Below are 21,395 nucleotides of genomic sequence, written 5' to 3' on the forward strand. Positions count from 1 at the left end.
AACAAACAACGAGTTTCCCTTAGATCCAAACTTTGTGTTCTACCCTTCCTAATCAGACAACCCAGGATCCATCATCTTGTGCATTCTCCAGCTCCTCCTGGAGCATTTTAGGTAGTGTCTTAGTTGTACTCTTTTAAGTCATATTTGCTGTGATTTGTCCATGCCTAGGGAGGTGGCTCATCGGTTAAACATGTATGTTACACTGATGCAAGAACTGACTTGGATTCCCAGGACCTGTGTTGGGCATCTCACAATTGCCTGTATTGACACTTCCACAAGAAATATCTTTTGTTTTGTTGTATAGTAAATTACAATTTTCTTTAGATCAAAATTCTTTTACTGTCTTCAAAATTTACCTTCTTCACATTGAAAGTAATTATCCTTTCTGATATATTTTTGGAAATAATATAAGTGCCTAATTGCTTTTGGTGAAAAGTGAATTTATTTGAAGTTTGTCTTCTCCAGTGGAAGAGGCCAAGTTGGAGGCTGTGCTCCTTAGAAATACATACTCAAGTGATATCGTTTCTCCCATAAGGTAGAAACTGTGCTTTGCTGTAATAATTGCTGGACATGGCAATCAAATTCAGTATCACAGAAAATGCATGTGATGGTACTTGTGGGATGCTGTCCCAGTAGTCTCTGGGGCTCGAGGGTTTTTCCCTTATGTTGATCAGAAAGTGGCTTCCATCATTTGCCTATTCCCGTTGGAACAGAAGCTATAAGTTGGTGAGTCTAACTGACAGACCTTTATCAATTGTATAACTTAGATCCCAGAGTATGCAAAAATGATTCTGGCTTCTATGTTGGAAAGTAAAAATTAAATATGTAAAAAAGGACACATGCAGGAAACTCAGGCATCCATATGTGACTTTGAGGATGAAGACATCATTATGTATAAGGAAACATGAAGACATAAGCAACATTGGACAATATCTTCTCCAAAGTGTAATGACTTCCTACCATCACTCTGTAGCTTATTTTTAGATTTCTCCATGAGAACAAATTATCACAGATGCTTGTTTAACCACTGCCAATAGTATGATTAGTGAAATATTTACCCAAAGGAATAAACATCTAGGCAAGTCTTAATTCAGTGTCACGTTTTATTGTGAACTTATGGCTTTGTCTTTTCTGTCTCTGAAGTTCAGTGTTATTATTATAAAATAGGGATGGCCATCTCATTGATGTCTCTGAGATATTACTGAGATGATACATAGAGATCACACAATGGCTTCCTGCAGGAAGTCATTGCCAGCATATGTTAATTTCCTCCTATGTCTCTTTACAGTTCTCATAGTGCGGCCTTAGGATATAAGGTGACCTCAAGGGCTACTGAATCATCATAAAAGGGTTGTATTTTATACTACAAATAATTTTGAGAAACTCATTTTGTCTTACTTGAATATTTGAAAATTAGTGAACCATATAGGATATATTTAGACTCGCTATTAATCAGAATGCATTTTTCTAACCAGAATGCCCCCTTCCTTGCTGAAGCAACATTGATTTCTCTATTGCTGGAGAACCACAGAGGAAGGCAGCTGTCCAGGGTCCTGACTGTAAATCCCACAGGGCAAATTTCAGACTTAGATCTGACTTCTACTGCAGCAATGCTTCTTAGCCTTTCAAACTTCATGAACTTTCACATTTCCCCTTGGTTTGTCTTCTATGTATTCATCACTCAAGGAGAACTTGTTGACCTTTACTGACTGTGAACTTTACTGTGTATGTTACAAAAGCAATAGGTGTACATGCTCGTTTATCTGTTCTTTCTGAATTGTATGGTTTGCCTCAAAAACATATTCTACAGTGACTAACAGACTCAGTCTGATGTTTAGGTCACTGGATTTATTATAGATTATTAGATATATGTATTATAAAACATAGGCTAAAAGTCTAGTGGTGAAATGGTGGGCGTTGTGGTAGGCCAGTGGTGGAAGCATTATAAATGGAGAGAACTTTCTGTATCTGTACTGGCTATTCTTTGTTGTCAACTTGACTACATCTGGAATTAACTAAAACCCAAATGGCTAGGTACACCTATGAGGGAGTTTTTACTTAACTAAATCATTTGAAGTGGAAGGACCACTTCTAATCTAGGTCTTTAAAGTGTGACAATACACCTTTAATCCAGACATTTTGATGTGGGAAGATCTACCTTTAATTTGGGCCACACTAACTGAGGGCAACCTAGATAAAGGTCATGGAAGAAGGAAGCTTATGTTCTCTCTCTCTCTCTCTCTCTCTCTCTCTCTCTCTCTCTCTCTCTCCCCCTTCCTCTCCCTCACTCCCTCCCCACCTCTTGCTTGCTCTTGCCTGGTTATCAAGTCCATTCTCTTCCTTCACTTGAATTATTGCCTACTTCCTTAGGATTCTAGTGTATACGGCAAACCTGCTGAGATATCCAGCCACATGGATTGAACAACTACTAGACCTTCCATTGGTAGACAGCCATTGCTGGACTAGCTAAACCAAAGCCTGCACACCATTTTAATTATATTATAGTATTATGCAGTGTATAGAAAGAATGTATAGTATTATAGAACACACACACACACACACATATATATATATTATACACACAATGAACATATAGAAGGGACTATATAGAAGTGTATCTTAAGCTGCATAATAAATCCAAGGCCCACCTGTGCTACATGAGACTCTGTCTTAAAAATTTCCAAGAAGAAAATTTCCTCTCCTCAAGTCAAGAAATATAAGAGTAAAATGTCAGTGGGATTAGTGTCTATTGAGACCTCCTCCCTTGATGTGTACATGAGTGTTGCCTCCCTCCCTCCCCCCATGATGTGTGTGTGTATGTCTATGTTCACATCTCCTACACTACAACAACATAGTAATATTATATTGGGACCCAATCTAATGATCCTGTTTTCACTTGATTACTCCATAAAGCCATTGTGTCCAAATGCACGAACATTCTGAAGTGTTTAAGGCTAAGACTTGTACAGATAAGCTGAGGTAAGGCTACAAAGTCAGACAACAACATTTTCATAGGTATGTCCCCCATGAATTGCAAGGGAGTCTCATTCTGTTAGGTATCATTCCAAACTACCAAAGATTTCCTCCCTTCTGCCTCTGAACAACCCAATTGCACAAGTAGAAAATGGAAGGAATCCACCAAGATAGCATTACTTCTGTAGACTGTGAGCAAATCTGCAACTTCTCAGTCTAAAGCAATTACTGCCCCTGCTACATTTTCCTGAATAAAGTATTTGTTTTATGTAACGAGGAAACATGCAAAAAATTTCCCTCTGGACCTTCATATATCAAATTTGCAATAATGTTGCATGTTCTCATGCTTCCTTAACAAACTCATATCCATTTATCAATTCTAGCTTTAATTATTGGTTTCTGTTCCTTTTTACTTTAAATTAAATATTGCTACAGTAAGCACAGTACAATTTTGAGGCTAGGCTATGCTTTGTTTTTCTTTGTTCTTTTGAAACAGTTAGTAAAGCCCTTTATTAGTTACTTTTCTGTTCCTGGGGTAGAATACAATGACAGAAGCAACTTAGAGGGAAATGGGCTGACTTCACCTCACAATTTTGGAGGTAATAACAATTCTTTATGGTGGGATCTGCATTGTAACTAGAGTGAGAGGCTAGCTGGGCAGTCAACCATTTTGTTTTTGTTTTTGTTTTTTGTTTTTTGTTTTTTGTTTTTTTTAGTCTCCATCTTGATTGTAAGGTGATATTAGGTTTAAATTTTCAGGCCCTGCTTCATTGATTATATCTTTATGTTTTCTTGTCTCAAACTTTACATACATTGTTACCTGGATACTCTGTAAATTTCTCTAATTATAGAACCAATCCAATTAAAGGTTAGAAAGGCTTTGTCTAGCTAGTCAAAAAGATGTAATGTTGCTTCTTACACCTGGATACCTAGTTGTTACCTGGCTGTGATTCTTTTACCTGGTTATTACCTGGTTGCATTTTTGTTGATTGTTACCTGTTTATGGTTTTGCTATCTAGTTGTTACTTGGTTACAGTTTTTCTTATAAAAAGTGTGCCTTAGAAACCAATTTCACTGATTCCCTGGCCATAGTCAGTATTGGGGTGTTGCATTTAATAAACCATCAATATCTCCATAAACTAAACAAATGAAAACACAAAACCAACCAACCAAACAAGCAAATAATAATAAAAACATGGAGACCACACTTCATCTGCATACAGGAAACTGAAAGGGCAAACAGAAAGTAGAACCAGTCTCTAAAACCTCAGACTGTAGCTTCAGCGACATGCTGCCTTCAACAAAACTCTATCTCCTAAAGACTCTAGAACTCTCCAAAATGGTGTCACTTTCTGGAGTCTATGTGGTCAAATACATGAGCCTGTGGGTGACATTTCTCATTCAAACTTCCACGAGTGTCTTGGACAGACTATGTTCAATGGACAGAGCTCAATGTAACAACTACTGTTCTAGACTGTTCCCCAAAGCCTGACTCCATGCTTGGAATAAGATGGTTCTCAATACAGAATCACATGCCACAAGACAGTGGAGGGTATACAGTGGACCCAAGAGATTATAATGGGTTAAGAAATCTCTGTCATTTACTTCCATGGCGTTTTTTATAATGTATTCCTCATATATAAGTGATAATGTTGATGTAAACAAACTCACTTGACAGCCAGTTGCATAAAAGTATAGCACTAGAATACAATAATGAGTGATTACATTATTATGTTTTTACTGAATTATACATTTTAATGTACTTTTAGAGAGTATATTTATGCCTATAGAAAGTTTTTCAGAAAGACATGTGCTAAGTTTTGCTGGCATCACCCTCACATAACCTGTGTTTAACACATCTTTCATGAACTTAAGAAGCCAGGTTAGGTGACTGAACTGGCGCATAGTATTATGCAAGTGTATACTAGGTGTTGGCACAAGGATTAAACTTCCTCAAGATGAGTTTCTCATAGTGCATCCATGTGTACACTGAATATGTATATTACCTGAATCCTGAGTTATTTCTTATCAAGCTTTTGTGTACAAATCAACAAAAGCCTCTCTCTATAGCAAATGGAGTCTACCACAAATTTCACAACAGGGTCTACTGTAGAGATCACCTGTTAGTGGGGAGCTTAGACCTAATGGATAAGTCTACATCACAGCTCTTCTATCTGTGGCTTAGAAAGCACTGTGGAAGGGAGACAGGAAGCAGAAAGACTGTAAGAGCCAGAAGATGGGGAAACCCACTGTGAAAGAGCCTCTCCTACAAATAGGAGCCTAAAAACTGGAACAATTGCAAAATCAATTAACATGTTTATATTAATGTATTTAACATGTTATTATCCATTTACATCTTAAGAGAGGAACTTTGTGGCATCCTGTGTCTAGATGAAAAACTACAGGCAACTAATGACTGTTTGGAGAAGGAGGGAGAAAGCGATACAACTCTATTTAAATTTAAAAACATATTAAAAGAGAATTAGTATTAAAAATTATCAAAAAGTTCTTGTGTGCCAGCCATAGCATTTTGAAATCTTTTAACTATCCCTTGACTGAGGTATTTTCAGCCCAATTTCCCCATTGACATATGGAAATAATCTACATCTTAAAATTGCTGAGCTAGAATGAACTGAGACTTTCTGGATTGTCAGCTGGTAGACAAGCCTAGACTTGTCTCTCTAGTTGGCCTAGAAGCTATGGTAACACAGATAGATGATCTTTCAAAAGTTTGAATTGACTCCTTCGCCTATATTTTGCAGTCATACACAGTATCATGACTCACTAGCAGTGGGAGTCTTGTTGTTTGTAAGGGTTAGTTATGACCTTAATCCTATAAGGCATCCTTGAGAAAAACTAAAAATAGTTCTTCAAGATTGGAAATGAAGAGACACTTTGTGGCAGAATTTAGGGGAGAGGAAGTTGACCTTTAAATTTTACTCTGGTTTACTGGTCTTAGACCACTTGATTTGGGATCTGGTAGAAAATGAAAACTCCAGTTACATCACCAGCTTTGCATTGTAAAGGTTACCTTCTCTCTTGTTACTTTACTTTTGCTGTAATAATAAACCATGACCAAAGCAACTTATAAAATACATGGTTTATTTGAAGTGAACAATTTCAGAGGGTTAAAATCCATGACCATCGTGGTGGGGAACATGGCAGCAGGCAGGCAAAATGGGCACTGGAGCAGTGGCTAAGAGCTCACATCTTGAAACAGAGAGATAATTGGGAATGTAAGGACTTCTAAATCCTCAAAGCCCGTCACTTTGACATACTTCCTCCAATACACTGTACTTCCCAATCTTTCCAAGTTTTATCAATTAGGGAACAAGTAGTCAAATATATGAGCCTATGGGGCCATTCTTATCCAAACCCCATGCCTTCACACTACTGCAAGCAATTTGAGAGAGAAAGAGGACTTTTTTTTTTTATTCGATGTGTTTTTTGGAAATTCGAACTGTAAAGGTTATCAGGATTATATGGGGATCTATTATAGTAACTGTCTTTAAGGAGTTTAAGGTCTGCTACAAAATACCAACATACACATAAAATATAACATAGGAACAGATATTTTCCGAGTGTGCTATGCATCAGGCCCTGTAGTGAGCAGAGCCAGGATCAGGGGAAGAGAGTAAGCCACTTATGTGGTGTGCAACATTTTAGGAGGAGTCTCAAAAAGCTCATATTCAAGATAATATTTTATGTAGTGTTTTTAAAACTCAAATAATGCAAGCCAATGAAAATCTATTGACTTATAAATGAAGTCAGGATCAAAGTTACTTACTGTTGTTTTTCGTTTGTTTGTTTAGTTTTTTTGTTTTTGCCTTGGGGGCTTAGTGTAGCACTGTAGCTGACATGAACACCAAATGCATGTGTTTCTATTATCCAAACCATTTGCTTCCAATTAATTCCCCAAGTAGACAATTAGAGATTTGCAGAGCATTTAAAAACACAGTAACTGAGAGCACAGGATTTAGGTGTAAGTGTCTAGGTTGAAAACCCATCTCTGTTGCTTGTGGACTGTCCCCCTGGGTCAACCCCTTCATTGTCACTAGCATCTATTTTCTTTTTACTAAAATGGGTGCCAAAAGTACTAAACTCCCAATTCAGTTATTTGAAATGAACCAATGTATGCAAAATGTAGAGTCAATATGTTTGTCAAATGGCTAATTGCTCTTTTTATAGCATAAAAGACTTAAATCAATAAGCTATTGGGACACAAATATTATGTGGTTGGACCACAGCATAATGACTGATTGATTGATAAATTTGAAACAGGGCATATTTCATGTTGTCAAAGCTAGAATTGAACTTGCTATATAAGCCAGGATGACCTTGAACTTCTGAAATTGCTATATAATATCCTGAGTGTTGAAATTACAGGCATGCCTCACCATACTGAGGTGTATGTGGTACTGAGGATTGAACCCTGAGCTTCATACATGCCAGGGAAGTCCCCTAAGAACCGATCTATAGTCTCAGCCCCACAATGAGTCATTTAGAGTGTGGCACAGGATGCTGTTGAACTTGCAACAAAGGCAGTTCTGCTGAGTCTTGAAGAGTGAGTAGGGGGATTGATAATTGAGGAAAGGCATGTGAGACCAAATCTATATTATAAGAAAGTCATGAAATCCCGAATGCAAGCTGGCAAAATGTGAGAACATATGGCCTGTAGAGGATAGGAGGAGGCAAGAGTAGGATGGATAAGGATTTATCCATGAGGTCTGACTTCTCTTTATGTAATGAGGAGGCTTCAGGGGAGGGAGGCACCATCTCTTGACATGACTTTTGAAAGATAACCGGCTCCACGGTGAAAAAGCTCAAGGGAGCATTGTCATTTCTAGACACATAAAAATAAATATATGGAGATGGAGAATACTTCATAGATTATATAAAAGAAGAAATATGTTTGAAGCTACATTTATAACAACTGATAGTTTCAACGTTCTGGGAGGAGAAGAGAGTTCATATTCTCAGAATTTTAATTTCAGCTGCAGACCCAAGGTTCGTGTATCATACATCATTGGCATATTTCTAGAAAAGCATTGATAGCAAAGATGGCCTATCATTATGTCGGACTTACAAGTCAGGGATCAAAAGCAATGATTCTGTCAAAGCTATTGATTTTCAGGCATAAAATAATTTGTTTTATTAGGAATGTATTTTCTTTAGCTTTAATTTATCATTTCCCTTATAATGAAATTAAACAGAACTGTTGTAAAAATTCATCCTTTGCAGACCATTATTGGTGAAGTGTTTTCTTTCCTGATCTCCTGGTTGTTTCCTTTGTATAGATGTCAAGTTTTACATAGCTGTAATCAAAGCCTGTATGTAAATGTGCATTCTGGCATTTTTTTGAAACCTAGAATCATAATTTCAATGTCTCCGTTTCCTGAAAGTATACTGGGATGAATAATCTACTTTGGGAGACAGAAAAAAAGGGGTATGAGCACAGAGGACAGGAACTATATAGATTAGAATTTGAAACCCTGCACACACTCTACAAAGTAACTAAATATAAAAGCATACTTAGGCTCAGTCTCTGGGATATGGGATGACAGAAGATAACTGTATAAACGAAAGTGTACATAGACTGTGCACAGCCCTCATAAGGAGTTGATTTTCTTGGCTCACTTTGAGGAGCAGGTATGAAAATAACATATAACCCTTACCAGATGTACATTTTGAGGTACGAGTTCCTCCCTGATATGTCAGAAAAGACGCCTCTTAGCCACTATATCAGAGGGAAACTTGTTTATTCACTCATTTAAAATGTGTGTTGACACTGCTTCATGAAATAAATTGAAAGACTTGGGGTCTATAGGCTTAGATTTTGTAAATCTACTTTATTTAGGGTTCTGAAACACTTCAATCTTACTTCTAACCCACAAACAGGAGGAAGAGGAGAAAGAATGTTAATTGGAAGAAGGAGTTGTGGACCTGTTTAGACGTAGTTCCTTGGGCCAATATCATTCTGTGTTGTCAAGAAACCAGCAGTCCAGTCCAATAGCCAACACCAAACAGCACATGCATCAGTAGTGGTGGCACAATCCAGAAGAAACTGCAAGGTTCCGCCGAATCAGCACGAGCCAATGGAAGTGGCCAGAATCAGCTGAGTACCACGAAGTTCTCTGGAGCATATCTTTCTGCAAAGCGAAGACCAGCAAAGACCAGCAAAGGCCAGGGAAGACCACTGAAGCATTACACAGCAGGGTAACAAAGCAAAATCTTTCTTCCACCATCTGTGGGGTTCTGTTTATACCCCTTCAAGCATCACATGCCCTCTCACGTGTCTGCTCCCAGCAAAACACCACACGCTTTCTCATAAGATCTCTTCCAGGAAAGTATCATGTGCTACAACCGAGTCTTCAAAGAAACCAAAAAAACTTCTCTTTCAGGGGTCCTGCCTTTATTCTGGATATTACTTTTTCTTCTGCTTCATACTTACATCCTGGGTCCATGCTGGCTTCAGTGGCTAACTGCTAGATCTTTACATAGTTTCTTCAGAATCAGAGCATTACAGGTGATGGGATATTTAGCTTTGCTCCAGACATGTGTCTTCTAGAATTGACACTATTGAAGGAACCTTTGTGACAATAAGAGCAGGGTTAGTGGTTAGACAGCCCATATTCCAAACCTAGTTTAGCAGTTGGCTTGGTGATTCCTATGTCCTCCCCAGGATTCAGTTTTCTCAAGCTCTCCTCTACAAGGGATACCTCCTGCTTGCGGGATAACTCTGAGAGTATCATGAGATAACCCACAAAATGCTTGTGGCGCTGCCTTCCCCATTGAGCCAAGCAATGGGAATTGCCTTTAAAATTAATGTTACCATTACAACTCTCGTGAATTGTTGCTGGCTTCATCTCATCTGGGCACTGCTTTATTTTGCCGTTCCATACACTGAATCTCAAAAAAATGCTACTGCTTTGAGAAATGATTAAAGAGGCCACTACACACCCAAAGAGAACATTTGACACTAAGGGCCACTTCAACTTGGTTTTTCTTTGAGATTGCCTGTCTCATCTTGTGTCTTCGTATCTTTGTATCCCGCTATTTTGTTGGTCAGCTATCTGTCCTAAGCATCTTGATCCAGGCTTCATATTCTGGGTCTTCTAAACATTTTTATTCTGACACCCTCTGCCGTTGGTTTTGTGGACCAGTCTGGGTCTCTGGACATCATATTCGGATGCCATACACGAGCCATGACTAATGTTATGCGCACCCCAGCGCATTCCTGGCTTCTTAGATCAGTTTTTATCTCCATCTACAAATCTGCCTTATGGGAAGATATTTTATTGTTTTATAAGCCTACTTTCAATGTTTTACATACATGATGTAGAGTGTCCATAATGAGTGGTCTTTCTGGGAAAAGGGGAAAATTGTCCTTTTTTATTGGCTAATCCCTAGCCCTCTTTCAAGATAAACACTACGGATAGTTAGAACATACAAAGCCCCTGGCTCAGTATATAGATACACTCCAAATGTTTCCTTTTAGTCTATGTGCATATATTGAATATGATCCAATAATACAAAATTCACCATTTCAAAGTTCTAAGTCCTTTATTAAATTTACAATACTTTGTAGTCTTTTGTAACCTATTGTATAGTTCTACAACATTTCAAAAGAGAGCAGTCACTTCCCATTTCCCACCTCTCTTAGCTTGTGTTAGTTATGTTTTCTGTCTTTGTGAGTTTGTCATTATAAATAAAATCATACAATATGTGAACTTTGGTGTCTGACCTCTTGCATTTAGTTTGTCTTCAAGGTTCATCTATGATATATGTATAGTTCTTTTGTATTTATTTGTTCATTCGTTCATTATTTTAAAATTTATCTTCTATCTATCTGTCTGTCTGTCTGTCTGTCTGTCTGTCTATGTTTTGTTTTGTTTTGTTTTGAGGCAGGCTTTCTCTGAATAGCTTTGGCTGTTCTAGAACACACTCTGTAAACCACGCTGTCCTCGAATTCAGAGATCCTCCTGCTTCTGCCTTCCAAATGCTACCACTTCACAGTTTATGGTTCCTTTTAAATGCCTAGATAATATTTTATTGTGTATATATAAATTTATCTGTTATCATCATAGATGGATTATTTTTACTTTTTGGTTATTATTAATAGTAGTGTAATAAAATTTAAAACATAACTTTTCATCCAACGCTAGTTTTGTGTAGACACTTACAAATGACAGTCATTCTTCATGATCTTTTCCGTAGTTTTGACCATTAATTGTGTTTGATAAATTTACAAAATTCTAAGGCCCATACACATAACTTAACCTCACTGGACTCAAGAGCACCAAAGAACTAAAAGATAATCGTTACACTGCTGTGTTGAATTTCAATATTTTGTTCTGTAACATTTACTGGGAGAACAAATACCTTGCACTGAAGTAATATTTGTGCTGTTGGAAAGTATAACAGCATCTAAAAGAACTCAAAGAAAAGTTCATCCCAAAGAAAACACTACTTAGAAAGCATTGGTGAACAAATTATGCATCCCTGTAAACCCAGCAGATTTGGATTCTGACTGTTTTCCCTTGTTGTGGGTGAATAACAGAATGTAGAATTCTTTCCCTTGGTAATTCTGAGTTGGCTAGCAATCTTCATTTTGCTGTCCTGGCCTCCAACAAGCCAATGAATAGATTAAGGAAAATGGATGGAAATTGGGATTTGAATCACTTCCTAATTGTTTTTACTCAGTTCAAATGGCCGCAGTTACCATACACACATTTTTCTCCACTAAGCAATCTCTAGATAAATGAAAACAGTCATCTTTTAAAAAACATTCCCTCCATCTTTCCCCCTTTCACAAATAAGTAGCCCTGTGGTCCTCTGCATCCACATTAGCATTTTGCTATTGGCTTCTGAACTTGAAATCAAGCTGTTCATGAAGTTTGATGTTATCTGCTTATTTCAGATGGTGTCTGATAGCCACCGAACCCAAGCTGTTGACAAAATAAGCTTCCTGTGTGCGAGGCAAGTGCCTATGCAGTAAGGGACATTTTAATAGCCGCATGCTGAATAATCGATTCCACTCTAAAGCTCAGATCAATGGTATCTCTGAGATGCCCAAGTAGCCATTAAATATGAACAGAACAGGCCCAACAAGCAGAAAAATGAGCATGAGGATTGCTCTTGCCACAGCATGATGCTTCCATTGCTTATAAATGGAGACCGTGACCTATCCATAAAATTAACTTATTTACTATTCTATTTATTTATTCTCATTAGTGGGTCTCAATTAGATAAGGTCATTATGCTTTGCTTTTTTTAATTTTAAATATTTTTTTATTACAGAGGAAAATACTATGCATTCCCTGTGGCATAACTCCCAGGGCCTTAGAATTGTGTGTGTGTGTGTGTGTGTGTGTGTGTGTGTGTGTGTGTGTGTGTGTGTGTGTATGTATGTTTTACTTTATACATTAAATAAATAAATTTATGGGGCTGGAGAAATGGCTCAGTGGGTAAGAGCCCTTTAGGAAATCTGAGTTCAAATCTCCAGTACCTACATTAAGAGAAAATTACCAGGCTTGACTGTGGTGTACTGTAATCAGTGTTGTGGGGGAAGGGAGGGACTCTTACAGTCAGAATGATTGCTAGGACCTGCTGGCTATCTGGTTTAATGAGAGACCTTGTCTCAAGGAAATGAAGTTGCCAGTGGGATGGGAAGAAAATCACTGTCTATCTCTGGCCTCTGTTTGCATACAGAGACATATGAACTTATAGCACACTCACATAATACACAAAGTAATGAACTTTATTTTAGAATGGTTTTAGACTTACAGAAAAATGCCTCAAAAGCCCCCTTTTATTACTAACATTTTATATTGTACACCACATCTGACAAATTAATGAACCGATACTGGCTCATTATTATCGAAGTCCAGTTTATTAGTTTATTTTCACTTTTGGTCTACTGTCCTTTTTGCTTCCAGGACCTCATTAGAGGCTACACTATATTTCTTTGAGTGTCTCTTAGATAGGACTGTCTTGCAAACTTTGCTTGCTTTCTGAGCTCTTGATAGCATTGAGGATTCTAGCACAGGTATTTTGTAGGGTACTACGAAAGCCCAACTTGGTGAATGAATATGTTCTATCAGAATTACTTAGAGTAGAATGGATTAGGGGTTAGTTACAGGAACACAAATGGCTCAAAAAATTTCAATTACCCACCTATGAAAAGCTAGAAGCCTGAAACACGATGCAGAGCCTGAAGGTAATCCAACAGGCTGGACAGTGTCTTATCAAGGCAGCTTAGCTGGTCTGAACCTTTTCCAGGTAGCTAGGCTAGTCTCTATTTCATTCAGACACTTCAACGTGTCTGAAAGCCTTCTGTTGCACTTTGTCTTGTACAAGAATATCTCTCAGCAGTCCTTACTGATTGTGGGTGCCAGGGTAAGCAGGGACCTACTTAATCGGTCAGTTTCAGGGACTTCCTGAAGCTATTGGGTTTTCCTTCAGGATAGAATGTTTCTCCTCCTTGCAATCATATACTGCCTTAATTAGTTTCGTTCCAAGTCAGACTGCTTTATCTGAGAGAAGTTTTCAACACAGCAGCATCCCTAGCTGCGACTTTCCTATTATCTTCATAATTAGGCTGAAGCTATGGAATCCTGGGACAAAGGCAACAGAGGACAGATGACCCTTCTGTCACAGCATACCAACAGTCCAAGCACATGACTTACCATGCATGATAACAACCTTGAGCACCTGTCACAGTTAGGGTTATTCAGGTTTTTTTTCCCCACCACACAATTTGTGGTTTTCCACACCCTCTTTACATATTGTACTCTTTGACAGAAGTCACAATGCTTCACTGATACATAGGGCATGAGCAGTCCCTTGCTAAGGAACAACTATCTATAGAAATTATTCGAAACTGTTCTATAAGAGATTATCCTTCATTTAGTTACTCATTCAACTGTTTGAGCATTTTAATATGCATTTTACAATTTGCATTAAGATCTAGTTATGACATCCTTTGCTTACTTTGTTGTTCAAACTATTTCATTTTTGAGAGCATCCAGTTGGCTTCTTTGTTCATTTGCTAAACCTACATGATTGTGTATGTGTGTGTGAGAGAGAGGAGCGGGGGGCAGGAGAAGAGAAAGTGTAAGGGAGTGTTATGTGTGTCTGTTTTTATTATTCCCTCACTTCCTATTATTATGAAAATAATAATTGTGGAATTAATCATTCTGAGATGCTCTGGCTTTCTTTACTGGAGAATGGCATAAGAAACTAAGTCCTGAGTGCTAGGCATGCCCAACATCTAAGATATTATTTGTTTAAGCCTTATCGTATAAAAGGAATGCATACTAACTTAAATATGTGATATATATCTATATTTAAACATGTAGCTGTATATATACATTTATGTACATTATATATACATATATATGCTAAGTAAGAGTCAATGTTAATATCTCCAATCTCAACCCATTACCATGGGGATTATTCTAGCCAATTCCCATTGTTTGTCCCATTGCCTTCCACTCCAGGGTAGAACACCTAGCTCCTACCACTTCTTCCTCATTTAGATGCTTTTCCAATCCTAGTTTATGTTTAGAGTGGATTCACAGTTGTTACCGCTCTTCCTAGCCAAACAACTTTACCACATGTACTACACTGCTTCTATACCTTCCTTTTGTGTTTAATCTGACAGGCTCTATTCACCTTCAGAGACTTAGACAAGCTCCCCTCTGCCATATTTCATTTCTATTAAGTAGGTGTTTCATATATTTGTAATACAGTCAGATTCTCTTGCATTAATATACCTTCCTTCATGGGATCCTCTGACCCCCTAGATAAGTTTTGTTTGTTTGTTTAATGTTTTTTACATCATGTGTGTTGAAACTTCCTCTTGTGCTTTGAGGCTTTTTGGATTTTGATACTGATCTGTATTGCCAGTGTTGTAATATCATAATGAATAGTCCCATAACCTCCGATCTCCTCTGGGTTTTCACTACTCAGTTCACCTCCTTGTACAAGATCCTGGTACATACCAGTCATTTCAGCATCTATAGCTTTACTTTTCATCAGAGTGTGACATAATTGGATTTATATAGTATGCAGTGTTTTCTACTTTTCCTCCTTTGTTTATCAACATGTAGTTAAGATGCATGTGTGCCTGTGTGTTATTTGACCATGGGATACTATTGTGCATGTTGTCTGGTAGTATTATTGTTTGATCCATTTGCTGGCTGAGGCACATGTTACTGTGTAGGCTGGGACACTTGTGATTAGAACAATCCTTAATATTTCTGTTTGGAGATAACTTCAATCAAGCTGGGTAAATCCCTGAGAGTTCAATTTTTTTTTCACATAATGTGTCTACGGTTGGCTTTCTAAGACACTGACAAGCTGTATCCCCCAAAACTATACCCATTTTGTAGTTCCACAAACAGTGGCATCTTTGTTTAACCTCCTCACCAACATATTGAAATGGTGCAGTCGCTGTCTTAGTCGTATTAATAGGTGTGTAGTAATTAAGTTATGTTTTTTAGTGAACATCTATAGCCATTGTAAAAATGCCATACATCAAAACAACAACAACAACAACAACAACACATGGATTGATGACTGGATGCTTTTGATGGTTACAGCTTTTCCTGTGTACAACACATTTCCACCATAGAACCTTGGCATTTATCATGTGTTTCTTCTCCAAATGTAAGATGCAGAAAACTGTATCTGTTAATTACCTTTTGGTTGAAGCAAACAGGTTTTTCTGTTTTTCTGTTTTTTGTTTTACGAACAGGTTTTAATTGGAGTAAATATGGCTCTACCACTTACTACTTTTGAGACTGTGTAAGTTATTAACTTAACTTGCTTCATTTTCCTCAATTTTTAGAATAGAGATAAAAAACGGAATACAGTAGATAAGGTTATATAAATTTAATGAGTTTCTGTATAGAGAGCACTGAGCGTGGCATCTGGAACAGGATGGTCACATGGTTATTGTTATGGCTATTACTATACTGATGCCTCTGCCATTAAGTCTATAGAAGGCTCATCACTGCTCGAGAACTGTATAGTTTCCAATCCCACATTTTGGAGATCACTGCTCTTTTTCATGTAAACATGCCTTATAAAACTAGAATAAACATATTTCACATTCATTTCATTTCTCACAGAATGATTTCCTTCTACTCTGAAGAGCACAATTGAATAGATACCTGCAAAGGTATAACCTAGACGCCACAACTCACTGCCTGCTTGTTACTTCTTGTACAACTAATAATCCTTTACATTTGCTCAGTGCTTTGAATTTGAATTAAGGCCAGATGTTTCACAGATAGTATCTCCTTTGCTTCTGAGAGCAGCTTTCCGAACTAGGCAGGGCATCCTTTAATAGCCCCATGATGTACTGAGGTACCATGCTCCAAATTGCATAACATGTAAGGTGCAGAGCATGTTATGTTTGATGCAGGTTTTTCAGATTCCTATTCAATATTCTTTCTCAGAAAGCAGACAAGGGGTGACTCTTCAGACAGAAGATAGGTGCCTCCTGGGATATTCAGTCGTTCCCATGGCTGCTGATGCACATGCTCAGGTCTTTGGGGAACAGGGACCTTAAAGGGCTACATGTTATATTCCCCGGGGATTTCAACCAGTTGCACTGCCAACCTTCCTGTCTCCCTGGCTGCCTCTTGCACATAGACGAAAGCATGGGTAGTGTCCCACCCCGGCGTCTAGTGAACTAGGTACTGGGGTTTATCCCACTTGCCTTCTTTTATGCCTAATTCAGAGGGCTCAGCTTCCAGCAGACTTGTTGGTACTCTAACTACACACTCTTGAGTTGTTCTGAGTTGATATTCAGTCAAGGTAAGGAAGATTCTTCTCCTGGGGAAGACTTGGGACTGTAAACAGCCAGTTTAAAAGATTTGAAATGGTTAGTCTAGACATCTTTTACCACAGGAGCAAAAGGATGGAGTTATTATTTCAGCAAGAAAGGAAACAGAGTGTAAGCATGCACAGCAAGAGGAAAACAACTGAAACTCTCTCTCTCTCTCTCTCTCTCTCTCTCTCTCTCTCTCTCTCTCTCTCTCTTATTATATAGAGAGACAACTCTAATGAAAAGGAGGATTTCACTCCCAAGTTCCAGTCCCTTCCAAAGGCTTGCTTTACTATTGCTGTATGTTTCCTGGGGTGATCTTTGAAATTACTCTCTCCCTACCACAACTCACTTCAGCTACGTCTCTTACTTTTGTGAATACTAACAACTTATGCAGAATTGGTCATTAGGCTGTACTGCTGCTGCTCTCCCTCCAGGAGTGTTAGCTCTCCCATGTGACTGGCTACCACTTAGCCACTTTGTGGATTCTTCACATCAGGGTGCACCCAGAGTACTTAAGAGCATTTCTGCCCTGATGCAAAACAAATGATCTTCCCTAGCACCCCTGCCTTAGCAAGAAAGAAACTCCTCAGGTTTACTGCCTCAGTCCTCTTCTTCAGCCAGGAGTCTGCCCTTCCACCTTCTAATAGTTTATTGCTTGAAATCCACTGTGACTTACTTAGAAGCAAAATATGAGTGGGAGGGAGGAAGGGAGGGAGGGAGGGAGGGTAGGAAGGATGAGGGAAAGAGGGAGGAAAGGAAGGAGCTGGGGCAGGGAGGAGAAAGTGGGGGTATTTAGGATTAATGTCTGTAACATTCTGCTCAAACGTTGGAATTGCTTAACCTCTAGGAGGCTTCCTTTTTATGTGTAAAAGACAGAGATAAAAATTCTACTACATGGATTTTTAAAATAGAGATCTGTATAAAATGAAGCGTGCAATTTTTATGAAATGACATATGTACCTGCTACTTAACATGGTCCATAGTAGATACCAAGTAGAGTTTATTTACTCCAAGCCTTTTGAGGCATTCTGCACTCATTCTTCTTTATAATGAGCAGCAACTCCCGTACTCCATGCTTCCCTTCGTGTCTGGTAAAATGGGCCCTCAAAACAGTAGGTCTGAAATCCAGGGCTCAAAGCCCTGGCCAATAGTTTTCTCTCTTTCTTTTTTCTCTTCCCTTTTACATCTCATAAAAGATCTCAAAACTGCCTTGAATTCTTCTAAACAGAAGGCCCGTGGTTTGCGGATGTGGCTGGCCTAGCAGAGGGCTTGCCTAGCATGCATGAATCCTTGGGTTCAATCCCTAGCACCACATAAGCACAGTGTGGTAGTACATACCTACAGCTCCAGCACCTGGAAGGTGGACACAGGAGGGTCAGGGGCTCAAGGTTAGCCTGGGTTACTGGAAACCTAAAGAAATACATAAACTATAACTTGTAAAATTGAGGGCCTGGGCTAGTGACTATTTCCTTTCTCTTACTATATGAAACACCATGATCCTGCCATTCATTTTTTAAGACATGCTTTTGTGGATATTGAATAAATCATAATAGTCTTCACTATAAAGTTCTATGGACTGGTGAATGATAAGAAATCTCCTGTGATATATTTCCCATGGCAGGGGAAATCCTGCTTTCAAAAAAAAAACATTTTGATTTCGAGAAAGATAACTTGCCAGGTATCACTGTACAGTCAGAGGGAGCCTGCCCCACTTCCTGTAATTAGACATTATCCTTTCTTTCCTTATTCAGCATCCTGCCTCAGGATGATACAGGATGCAAGAAAGGGTACTTTGAAAATGTCGTCCATGGACTCGTTGCCTCTGCAATCTTTTTGTTTCTTTTCTTCCTCCAATAATCCTCATCAGCTAGTCAGCTGATTTTCTTCATACTCAAACCCCCAAACTTTGGAATCTTGTGAAGCAACAAAAGAGACCTCTATTGGAAAAATAGTTTCCAGTTGATACTACAGTGAACATTCAGAATGCACTATGTCTTAACAGGTGATTTTTTTTCTGCTGCTCACAAGTTTGTTGATGACAGTTCTATGAACAAGAGCTCTGGGTAACTCCTTGCTTCCTTATCTCTCCCCTCCATTCCTTGATTTATCCTCCTCTTCCCTCAGCCTGGCTCCTCTTTGATTTGGATATGCACATGTGTAGCCAAAACCTGAGACAACAGGAATTAATAGCATAGATCAATATTTTTTAAGAAAAGAAATCACAGCCCATTAGATCACAGGATCAATTAGGCCGTGGTCAACATTTTAAAAAATCTAAATGGAAAATATTGGAGTGAATCATATGTATGGATACATTGCTTATTTCTTTCATTTCGATTTAAATTATATGAGCAAAAAGAAAAAAAGAGACTGAGTGAATTTGTATAACAGGAAGTGTTTCCTACTGTGTACTTGCCTCAAAACTTTGAAACACTAGCTTATGCAAGAAGACATGCAATACATACCTAGTGCATTCGTCAGTAAAGATCTGGATTCACCTGGTGTGTAATGGGGCTGGGAGTCCTCGTTTGAGAGGCTGTGGGGTCCTGTTTGCTGCTGGTGGTCCAGGCCGAGGACAGACTGCTCCATAGAAAGACCCCAGGTAAACTCTGATAGCCGCTCCTTTGTGAGTTCAGCGCCCACAGAGACTAATGAGGCAAAGAAGCTTTCCCCCTGTTCTGGTTTTGGCTTTCAGCTCACAGCACTGTTGCTGTCAAGCTCCCTGGTGGTGCTCTACCTTGAACTCAAGGGACGGCAAACACTTCAGAGCAGCTGTGCAAAGTGATTAGCACTGTTTCTGAGGGCTGGGCCTCGATTTCTCATTATAGTCTTCCAAGCAGTGTTCTCGCAATGGGAAGCCAGGTGCTTCCTATACAGAGGACTTTCATAACAGGGTCAGGAAGGCTTTTATTTGTTTCAGCCTTTGCCTTTCCCACTGCAGCAGGCTTCCATCACCTGGACCCACTTAGCTGCCTCGCCCTGCATTTAGTTTCCTCTGCCTCCTGCCCGCCCCACTTCATTTCGTCTTCAAATTCACCGATAAACTGTAAACTGACCGCCCAGAACGGACATTGCATGATTCTCTTTTCCTGATCACAATCTCAGTGGTTCCCATTGCTGCTCTGCTGTGACCTCCTGGATGTCATGTTGACTTGACACTTCTCTCCTGGGATTTCACTTCTTTATAGAATTTTTGCTCAATTCCACTTCTTCCAGGAAGCTTTTCTTAACCCCAGGGGGCATCCTTTCCCTCCCGACCCCCACTTCTCTCTCTTCCACTCCCCTTTGCTCATGCCTCTAGACAGTCTTGCTGAGCAGGAGTTGCACTGTGGCATGTAACACATAAGCAGAGAGGGTTAGCGGGAGGAAACCAAACTTGAGTCTGAGCAAATTGAACACGCAGGACAGGGTCAGGCCACTTGTCTTCTGATTTGTTTATTGTGGTGACGGCTACTGGAGGAGATAATCTCTAAGAAATGCGCACGGTGCCCAGTAAATGCTTGTTTCACTAATTTTGATTCTTTATAGATCTCATTTTCCATTCCTTCTCTTGTTTCCTTAATTTAATCTTGTTTCTTGTGAGCATTAAGCTATTGCCCATCTTTTGAATTGCCTTCTAATTTTTAAATTCTCCCACAGTTGGCTGGTTTTGTTTTGTGCCTCCTCTCTACTCTTATCAGGAAAGAAACTGGTTTTCTGTCTGAGGGAAAGAGGCCCATGAGCGTCTGGCTGAAGGCTGACTCTCAACTACAGAGATATGTTTGTTCCTCTGGGTGTCCCTTCAGAGTTGGGGCTCTCTTGTTATGTCCCAGTTGTTTGGGAGGTGTCAGGCCCATCTTGCAAGCCAACTCCCTTCTGTTTGGAAGGAGGAGCCCCTTGGAGTCTGTTGGTTAACGGGAAAAGTGCTTACTCTGGGAGGAAGGCGGGGCAAGCCGGAACAAGCTGTCCCTGGGAACCCGCAGACTCCTTCACTCCTTTTCAGAACCCCAATCTCCTCCAAAGAGACAGGAGGAGGTTCCAAGGGACTTGGATACCGTCCCTTCCGCGGAGACCGTGGAGACGCTTAGCTGCTTTGGGGCTGATCCTGCGGAGCAGGGCGCCCCTCCCCGCCCCCATCCCCCTGGGCTTCACTCCGGCTTTCTGCAAAGGGAGGGGACAAACGGGGAGCCTTGTGCATCACCCTTCTCGGAGCTGCAGGCGAAGAGCCCCGCGCCCTCGGGAGCCTCAGCAGCTTGCCCTGGGTTTCGCAGGGGTGCGGACTGTTCCGCCGCCCCCACCAGAGGCTCGCCCTCGCTCCCTTTCTCCAGCCCCACCAGCCGGAGCGCGCACACCGGGGCTCCCGCACGTGGGCGCGCGGGAGGCGGCGGCCGCTGCTGCCCAAGCCGGAGCCGGAGCCCGGCAGATCACCCTCCATGCTGCGGGAGCCGCGGCCACCTCGCGCTCAGCCTCTCGCCCCAGAGGAGCGCTGTGAGCCGGCCAAACAGCGGAGGGGACCCGGACGGTGACGCGAACGGCGCAGCGAGCTGGAATAAGCCGGGTTCTGAGTGAAGGGCGCCCGCTTGCCGGAGCAGGCAGCTTGGCT

At 40.0% G+C, this 21,395-nt stretch overlaps 1 long non-coding RNA gene across 1 annotated transcript in view; it reads right to left on the bottom strand.

Annotated features, from left to right (window-relative positions):
- Positions 1–21,395, bottom strand: part of LOC311585807 — a 948,711-nt gene that overhangs the window by 102,832 nt on the left and 824,484 nt on the right. The window lies entirely within an intron of this gene.

The sequence above is a fragment of the Acomys minous genome (genome assembly GCF_964271855.1).
Source record: "Acomys minous genome assembly, chromosome: 16".
Classification (NCBI taxonomy): domain Eukaryota; kingdom Metazoa; phylum Chordata; class Mammalia; order Rodentia; family Muridae; genus Acomys; species Acomys minous.